Source organism: Heterodontus francisci, chromosome 11 (assembly GCF_036365525.1).
Source record: "Heterodontus francisci isolate sHetFra1 chromosome 11, sHetFra1.hap1, whole genome shotgun sequence".
NCBI lineage: Eukaryota > Metazoa > Chordata > Chondrichthyes > Heterodontiformes > Heterodontidae > Heterodontus > Heterodontus francisci.
In genome coordinates this window covers 108433862-108444131 of record NC_090381.1, presented here as the reverse complement: position 1 = coordinate 108444131, position 10270 = coordinate 108433862, and positions in this window count along the sequence as shown.

The window sequence follows — 10270 nt, the reverse complement described above, 5'->3', positions numbered from 1 at the left end:
GTAACTGCATTTTTAGTGGCATTCTAAATTTATACTTACTGCTGAAACGCCTCACTCGCCCTAAAAAATCTAATTTTATATTGCGGAATGTCAACTTTCTCCATTATGATAAAAACAAATACTTTTAAAGCGTTTTTAAAGTAAGTTTGCTTATGATATTTCATCTTCTACCTTATTCCCATATGCATGTTACAACCATTTATTTTGCTCACTGTAATTTTTGTTTTAAAATGTGTAATATTTGGTGCATTTTACTTCCCGGTTTTCTGTCTATGAGGGTACTTCAGTGTGAATGGCTGCTGATCCTGTTTGATGAAATCACGGTTGCTGGAAGCCTGGAGATCCCATTGACTTGGTGCCAGATGCTAATATCGGGAAGGATGCTATCTATGCCACAGAGATAGCTAGATCTTAGTGGGGGTAGCTTTATTTGAGGTCAGCAGCGAGTGCTGTTCTTTCACCACTGAGCACACAATCCAGACTATTGTGTTCATCTCTCGGCATCACATTTTAAGAAGTTTGTCAAGACCTTTGAGGTCGCAGAGGGGTCTTACTAAAATGATACAAGGAGTGAGAGGCTTCAGTTATATGAAGACATTGGAGAATCTGATGTTGTTCTCAGACCAGAATAGGTTATGTGGAAATTTGATAGTTGCATTCAAAATCATGAAGGATTTCAATCGAGTAACAAAGGAAAAATTGTTTCTTGTGACAGAAGTGTTGGCAACCAGAGAGCACTGATTTAGAGACATTGGCAAAAAAAACCAGTGGTAACATGAGTTTTTTTATGCATTAAGTTGTTGTGATCCAGAAACTACTGCCTGAAAGATTTGCCAGCATCACTCGGGAGGGTTTAAACCAATGTGGCAGGGGAGTGGGAATCAGAGCAGTAGGACAGCTAGTGAAATAAATGAGGAGGACATAGTAAATAAGGCCAGTAGGATTCAGAGGAAGAGCAGGCAGGGAGATGTTGCTGAGCACAGTGGGACTGGTGGTCTGAAGTGCATTTGTTTCAATGCGAGAAGTATAACAGGTAAGGCAGAGGAACTTAAAGCTTGGGAATATGATGTAGTTGCTATTACAGAGACTTGGTTGAGGGAAGGGCAGGATTGGGAGCTAAATGTTCCAGGCTTTAGAAGTTTCAGGCGGGATAGAGGGGGATGTAAAAGGGGTGGGGGAGTTGCGTTACTGGTTAAGGAGAATATCACAGCTGTACTGCGGGAGGACACCTCAGAGGGGTCATGCTGCGAGGCAATATGGGTGGAGCTCAGGAATAGGAAGGGTGCAGTCACGATGTTGGGGGTTTACTACAGGCCTCCCAACAGCCAGCGGGAGGTAGAGGAGCAGATATGTAGACAGATTTTGGAAAGATGTAAAGGTAACAGGGTTGTAGTGGTGGGTGATTTTAACTTCCCCGATATTGACTGGGACTCACTTAGTGCTAGGGGCTTTGATGGGGCAGAATTTGTAAGGAGCATCCAGGAGGGCTTCTTAAAACAGCATGTAGATAGTCCAACTAGGGATGGGGCCATTCTGGACCTGGTATTGGGGAATGAGCCCGGCCAGGTGGTCGAAGTTTCAGTGGGGGAGCATTTCGGGAGCAGTAACTATAATTCCATAAGTTTTAAGGTACTTGTGGATAAGGATAAGAGTAGTCCTCGGGTAAAGGTGCTAAATTGGGGGAAGGCTAATTATAACAATATTAGGCAGGAACTGAAGAATTTAGATTGGGGGCGGCTGTTTGAGGGCAAATCCACATCTGACATGTGGGAGTCTTTCAAACGTCAGCTGATTAGAATCCAGGACCAACATGTTCCTGCGAGGAAGAAAGACAAGTTTGGCAAGTTTCTGGAAGCTTGGATAACACGGGATATTGTGAGCCTAGTCAAAAAGAAAAAGGAAGCAATCGTGAGGGCTGGAAGGCTAGGAACAGATGAAGCACTTGAGGAATCTTAAGACAGTAGGAAGGAACTTAAGCAAGGCGTTAGGAGGGCTAAAAGGGGTCATGAAAAGTCATTGGCAAACAGGATTAAGGAAAATCCCAAGGCTTTTTATACATATGTAAAGAGCAAGAGGGTAACCAGAGAAAGGGTTGGCCCACTCAAGGACAGAGAAGGGAATCTATGTGTGGAGCCAGAGGAAATGGGCGAGGTGCTAAATGAATATTTTGCATCAGTATTCACCAAAGAGAAGGACTTGGTGGATGATGAGCCTAGGGAAGGGAGTGCAGATAGTCTCAGTCATCTCATTATCAAAAAGGAGGAGGTGTTGGGTGTCTTGCAAAGCATTAAGGTAGATATGTCCCCAGGGCTTGATGGGATCTACCCTAGAATACTGAGGGAGGCAAGGGAAGAAATTGCTGGGGCCTTGACAGAAACCTTTGCATCCTCTTTGGCTACAGGTGAGGTCCCAGAGGACTGGAGAATAGCCAATGTTGTTCCTTTGTTTAAGAAGGGTAGCAAGGATAATCCAGGAAATTATAGGCCGGTGAGCCTAACGTCAGTGGTAGGGAAACTATTAGAGAGGATTCTTTGGGACAGGATTTACTCCCATTTGGAAACAAACGAACTTATTAGCGAGAGATAGCATGGTTTTGTGAAGGGGAGGTCGTGTCTTACTAATCTGATTGAGTTTTTTGAGGAAGTGACGAGGGTGATTGATGAAGGAAGGGCAGTGGATGTTATCTATATGGACTTTAGTAAAGCATTTGACAAGATCCCGCATGGCAGACTGGTACAAAAGTTGAAGTCACACGGGATCAAGGTGAGCTGGCAAGATGGATACAGAACTGGCTCGGTCATAGAAGACAGAGGGTATCAGTGGATGGGTGTTTTTCTGAATGGAGGGATCTGACTAGTGGTGTTCTGCAGGGATCAGTGCTGGGACCTTTGCTGTTTGTAGTATATATAAATGATTTGGAGGAAAATGTAGCTGGTCTGATTAGTAAGTTTGTGGACGACACAAAGGTTGGTGGAGTTGCGGATAATGATGAGGATTGTCAGAGGATACAGCTGGATATAGATCGGTTGGAGACTAGGGCAGAGAAGTGGCAGATGGAGTTCAATCTGGACAAATGTAAGGTAATGCATTTTGGAAGGACTAATGCAGGTGGGAGGTATACAGTAAATGGCAGAACTCTTAGGAGTATTGACAGACAGAGAGATCTGGGCGGACAGGTCCACAGGTCATTGAAAGTGGCAACGCAAGTGGATAAGGTAGTCAAGAAGGCATACGGCATGCTTGCCTTCATCGGTTGGGGCATAGAGTATAAAAATTGGCAAGTCATGTTGCAGCTGTACAGAACCTTAGTTCGGCCACACTTAGAATATTGCGTGCAGGTCTGGTCACCACACTACCAGAAGGACGTGGAGGCTTTGGAGAGGGTATAGAGGAGGTTTACCAGGATGTTGCCTGGTCTGGAGGGCATTAGCTATGAGGAAAAACTCGGATTGTTTTCACTGGAACGACGGAGGTGACGGGGCGACATGATAAATGTATACAAAGTTATGAGCGGCATGGACAGAGTGGATTGTCAGAAGTTTTTTCCAAATGTGCAAGTGTCAGTTACTAGGGGGCATAGATTTAAGGTGTGAGGGGCAATATTTAGAGGGGATGTGCTTGGCAAGTTTTTTACACAGAGGGTGGTGAATGCCTGGAACTTGCTGCCAGGGGAGGTGGTGGAAGCAGATACGATAGCGACGTTTACGAGACATTTTGACAAATACATGAATAGGAAGGGAATAGAGGGATATGGGCCCCGGACGTGCAGAAGGTGTTAGTTTAGGCAGGCATCAAGATCGGCGCAGGCTTGGAGGGCCGAATGGCCTGTTCCTGTGCTGTACTGCTCTTTGTTCTTTGTTTGTTCTTTGAAAGGTTAGTCGCTGCAGATTCAATATTAATTTTCAAAAGGGAATTGGACAAATACTTGAAGGGAAAATAACAAAGCTATAGGGGAAAGTGTATGAATGAAACAAATTCGGTGGTTCTATCAAACAATTGGTGCAGGTACAACGAACTGAATGGTCTCCTTTAGTGCTCTCTCACCTCTGAATCAAAGGTTTTGGGTTCAAGCACCACGTCAGATTTTTCAGAACATAATCTAGGCTGACATTCCAGTGCAGTGCTGAGAGACTTCTGAGCTTTCACAGGTTCCATCTTTCAGATGAGACATTTAACTATGGTTCCATCTGCCCCGTCACTTATAGCTAAGCGATCCCAATGCAGTATTCAAAGAAGCGCAGTGATGATCTATTAGTCTCCTAGTTAATAGTTATTCCTAAATCAACAACAGAAATGTTTTATTATTTTCACATTGCTGTTTTGAGAGATTGCTCTGTGCCAGTTGTATCCCCACTCCCCACATTGCAATGTTGACTACATGTCAAATGTAATTAATTGGTTATACAGTGCTTTGGGACACCCAGATATCTTGAAAGGTGTAAGATTATCATGGATTGATTGACTTACAAATAATCTTTTTGCTCATTTAACTGGTTATTGTCTGTACTAATATCGTAACCTACGTAGTTTTAGAGATGCAGATGCTTGAGTAACCTAGATTTTCGAGCTGCATTAGCAGCTGTCATTGTTTGTGACAAACTGCAAAGTCAGGCTGATACGAACTAGACAAAGATGTCAGACAAGAAAACCAGAGGGTCACAGAAAAGTTAAAAAGGATAACTTGCTCAAGATATGCCATTAAGATAAGGGATATTACCAGAGGAATTGAAAATAAAAGTAAGGAGGTTATGCTTCAGTTATACAAGGCATTGTTAAGACCACATCTGGAATACTCTGTGCAGTTTTGGTCTTATTTAAAGAAGGATGTAAATGCTTTGGAGGCGGTTCAGAGGAGGTTTACTAGATTGACACCTGGAATGAGCAGGTTGTCTTATGAGGAAAGGTTGGACAGACTGGGCTTGTTTTCGCTGGAGTTTAGAAGAGTGAGTGGAGTCTTGATTGAAGTATATAAGATCCTGAACAATCTTGAAAAGGTGGATGTGGAAAGGATGCTTCCTCTTGTGGGTCAGTTGGGAACAAGGGGGCAATGCTTTAATGTTATGGGTCGCCCTTTAAGGACAGAGACCAGGAGAATTTTTTTTCTGTCAGAGGGTTGTACGATTTTGGAATTCTCTGCCTCATAAGGTGGTGGAGGCGGGGTCATTGAACATTTTTAAGATGGAGGTAGATAGATTCTTGTTAGGGAAAAACAGAAAGCACTTTGATCCATATAGTATCTTTTATTCTCTCAGAAACATTCCAAAGCACTTAAATTTCATAGTGTATTTACTGATCTCATGTGGGCAAATACAGCTTGAAATTTGTGTACATTAAGATCCCAGATGTAGCAAAGTGACCATCGCAATTAATGTGTTTTGTCGAGGTTTCATGAGGGACACTGTCAGCTAGGTTATTAGTGGAATTATTTGCTGCTCTTCAAATAAAACCAGGATACCTTAACATCCAGCTTATTACTAGACTCAGAACAGATAGGGCCGAGGTGGAACTTCTCAGCCGAGGTTGCCGCATCGAGCCCTGCAGCAGCTTTTCAGTAATAGACTGAATTGCAAGCCTACACACTCTGGGGTATTTCCAGTGCTTGAGTGGAGCTTGAAGCTACGATGTTTTGATTCAAAAGCGAGGATTTGGAAGTGAATTCATTATTGATGCCACATAAACAAATCCCGAAGTGTCCGATATATATGGTGATTATCTCGAGAAGGGTTTTTTTCCGAAAAAGATCGATCATCAAATGAAAGTTCTTTATTATAAAAAATGAATTATACCTGCAGTAGAGAAAGAAAGTAGTGTGCACATTCAACAAAACAATATCTGAATATAACATGATAATAGGTCTTTATTACGAATTCTAGCAAATATCTTTTCAGTAAAACATATGCTTTGGGATACATATATGCACATATTTCCCCGTTGAAATGCATAAAAACATAATAATTGATGAAAACATTATTTAATCTGCAGCATGAAGATTTTGCCACTTTAATATCACAAAGAACCAAAATAATAATTAAAGCGTTTTGGAGCCATTATTCCCCATGACATGCCTCTTTGTGTTTTCTTCTTGTTTAACCAGGATAATGTAGAATTTTGGGGCAAAAATACAGAGAAGCAGACCAAAACTAGAGGCCAAAATAGCAAACACTTCCACGGTGACAGCATATTTCCCAGGAGAGTTTATATAAGCTGGAATGAAAGTAATCCACACTGAACAAAAGATAAGCATGCTGAAAGTGGTGTATTTAGCTTCATTTAAGTTATTCAGAAGCTGTCGAGCTAGAAAAGCGACCACAAAACACACGCAAGACAAGAATGCAATATAACACTGACCACAGTAAATGTTCACTGCAGAACCTACGTTGCATTCAAAGATGATAATGTCTTTGGCATAATCACTGCTTTTCCGAGGATAGGGAGGTAATGTGGTCAGCCAGACAGCACATATTAAGCATTGTACCATTGTAAGGAAGGCAACAGCCAGTCGGGCGAAACCACTTCATCATATTACTGTTGGGAAGCGTTGCTTTAAATGTCATCACCACAACAACAGTTTTACTGAAGATATGCAAAGAACATAAATGATAGCAAATACTGTGTGATGTAAAGTGCAAGACCAGACCGACGGTTCTCCAATGAATGTAATTAACCACAGAAAACATAACGTTAATGCCAAAAGAAGAAAACTTAACTCGGAATTACTGGCTTTAACGGTGGGAGCATCTCTGTAAAAATAGAATATAGTAAAGATACCCATTGTGATGCAAGCTCCTAACGATGCCACTGCTATCAGAATAATTCCCATTGTCTCTCCAAATGAAAGGAATTCAATTTCTTTTAGTATGCACTGATCTGTCTCCTGATTGGACCTGTATTCCAAAGGGCATTTAACACAATTCGCAGCATGTAAAGAGAAAGAAAGGATTTGTTAAAGTAACATTCATCCCATATAATATTAAACATTTCACAAAATGTCTAAAAATAGGAGGGTGATAGCACAGCGCTCAAATTGCATTATGGGATACCAGTGAATTAATGCTCATGTATTGTCTAAAATTCTTCACTCCATTATTTTATCCAAAAAAACCAAAGAACCTGCATTTATAAATCTCCTTTCATAACCTAAGGAAGCCCCAATGCGCTTTACAGCCAGTGAAGTACTTTTGAAAACTAGTGACTTGTACTGTAGGAAACATAGCAGCGAATTTGCACTCACAAAGGTTCCATACATTAAAAATGTGATAATGACCCGATAATCTGTTTTAGGCTTTGGTTGAGGGATAGATATTAACCAGGACTCCTTTTTTAAAAATTCATTCATGTGATGTGGACATCGCTGGCCAGGCCAGCATTTACTGCTCATCCCTATTTGCCATTTAGAAGGTGGCGGTGAGCTGCCTTCTTGAAGCTTGCAGTCAATGTTGCGTGGGTACACCCACAGTGCTGTTAGGAAGGGAGTTCCAAGAGGTTTACCCAGTGATAGTGAAGGAATGGCGATATAGTTCCAAGTCAGGATGGTGTCTGCCTTGGAAGGGAACTTGCAGGTGGTGTTGTTGCCATGCATCTGCAACCCATGTCCTTCTCGGTGGTAGAGGTTGCGTGTTTGGAAGGTGCTGTCTAAGGAGCTTTGTTGCGTTGCTGCAGTGCGTCGGTGGTGGAGGGAGTGAATGTTTGTAGCTGGAGTGCCAATCAATCTCTTCAAAATAAGGCAATGTGATATTCTACCTACATCCGGCAATGCAGCACTCCCTCATTTCTGCATTGAAGCGTCAGCCTAGATGTTGTACTCAAGTAGCATTTTCAATGGATTATTGTCTATGTTAAAATGGATCATATAGGAATTTCAGCGATGTATTTACACACCGAGTGTATCCCATGGAATAATTTCAAGACCTGTGTTTCTTATTACCAGTTGTGTTATTAATTTCACCGTCAGGGCACAGTAAACAATCGAAACCGCAAGTTGGTTGTCCCTTTCATGTTGTCTTCTTTTTTCCTGGGATACAGCTCTCAGAACATACTACTTTTGGAACCTTAAAACGATAGATAATATATATTACAATTAGAAATTCAAACTACTGTCCCGTCGTAGAAAACCCCAAATTATTTTTGTTATTTTCTTGGTGTTCATGTGGTTTTCAAACAACAAATATCATAAATGACATGCTGAAATTAAAATTTCTCATCTATTTATATCTGACTGTGATGCATTTCGTATATTGATTTTCTTTTTATTAGGATATCGATTATGGGTGTTATTCTTACTTTCTGTTTCTATGAGCATTATTATCCCCATTTTGGGCTATGTTATAACCTTCCATGTGAAAACCCGTTCGTGTTCCAGATAAAAACAACCATTCACCACTGATAACCCAACAAGTCTGATTTAATAATCGCAGCTTTAAACTTCACAAATTGTCTATCTGAAACATTACTATTACTTGTAGCAGATGAAGATAACGACAAAAAGCCTGATCAATGGCTAGGTGGTAGCCCCCATCTTTGAGTTGAGCACTTCTCCCTCCGCCACATCCCCCAACCAGAAAAACCGCAATCCTTGCTGTCATCACCTTGGGGTTTGATTTCCCCAGCGTTCTTCTTTGTCGCCTCGTTTCTGTTCATAAACTACAAGTAAGTCAAAATGTTGTTGTGGTGGTTGTGATGGTTGTAATGACATCAAGGATGTCAGACCCTCTAGTACTTATTCTTATCGTATCAAATAATTCACACTCCTCCTTGTTAAGCACAATATCTGCATCATCCCTCTCCTTTGAGAAGACAGAAACAAAAACAAAGTACTCATTAAGAATCCTGCCTACATCTTCCGCATCCACACATAAGTTACCTTGTACATATCTGATAGGCCCTACCCTTTCCTCAGTTATCCTCTTGCTCTTAATGTACTGATAAAACATCTTTGGGTTTTCCTTCATTGTACTTGCCAATATTTTTTTCATGTCCTCTCTTTGCTTTCCTAATTTCCTTTATTACTTCACCCCTGCACTTTCTATACTCCTTTAGGCTTCCAAAATATTACATTTTTTGTGACTATCATAAACTTACTTTTTTTCTGTTTTATCTTGCCCTGTCTGCTTCTCGATAACCAGGGGACTCAAGGTTTGGCAGTACCACCCTTTTTCTTTTTGGAGATATTTCTACACTGTGCCCATAGAATCACACTTTTGAATGCCTCCCACTGATTTGCCACTGATTTTCTTTCAGGTCGCTGTATCCAGTCCACTTTCATAAGATCACCTCTCAGCTTCATGAAATTAGTCATCCCCCAATTTAGAACTTTTAATCCTGTTCTATCTTTGTCCTTTTCCATAATAATGCTAACGCTAACTGTATTTTGCTTACTATCTCCAAAATGATCACCCACTGCTAATTAATCCACTTGCCCAGCTTCATTTCCTAAGACTAAATCTAGAATTGTGCTCCCTCTCGTTGGCTTATTACATGCTGGCTAAAATAAAAGTTCTCTTGAATGCAGTTCAAGAATTTTGTATCCTCTGTGCCCTTCACACTGTTTCCCAGTTGATATTAGGATAGTTGAAATCCCCAACTATTATTGCCCTATTGTTTTTGCACTCATAAATGTGCCTATATATTTATTCTTCTAATTTCCTCTCACTATTTTGGGGTCTACAGTACATTCCCAGTAGTGTTTCTGCCCCTTTTTTATTTCTGAGCTCAAGCCATATGGCCTCATTTGATGATTAATTTATCCCTCCTCACTGCTGTAATTGATTGTTAACTAATAATGCTACCCTTCCTTTTTTTATCCTCCTCTCTATCCTGCTTGAAAACTCTATAGCCAGGGACATTGAGCTGCCATTTTTGCCCCTCTTTAAGTGCAATTTCCATTATAGTAATTATATTATGTTGCCATGTGTCTATTTGTGCCCTCAGCTCATTGGCTTTATTTGCTATATTCCTTGCATTTAAATAAATGCCTTTTAACTCTGCCAAATTGCTGTGCTGTACACTTTTTAACCTTTACTTATTCAGTCTTTCAGAGTCACTTGTTAATTTTCTGCCTTCCATTCTCTGCTCTGAATTTGCCCTATATGAAACTGCCTTCAGGTTCCTATCCCCCCGCCAATCTAGTTTAAACCATCTCTAACAGCACTAGCAAACCTTCCTGCAAGGATATTCATCCCGGGACCTGTTTAGGTGTAGACTGTCTGTATTGCACAGGTCCCACCTTCCTCAGAACTAGCCATAATACCCCAGAAATCCAAAGCCCTCCCGT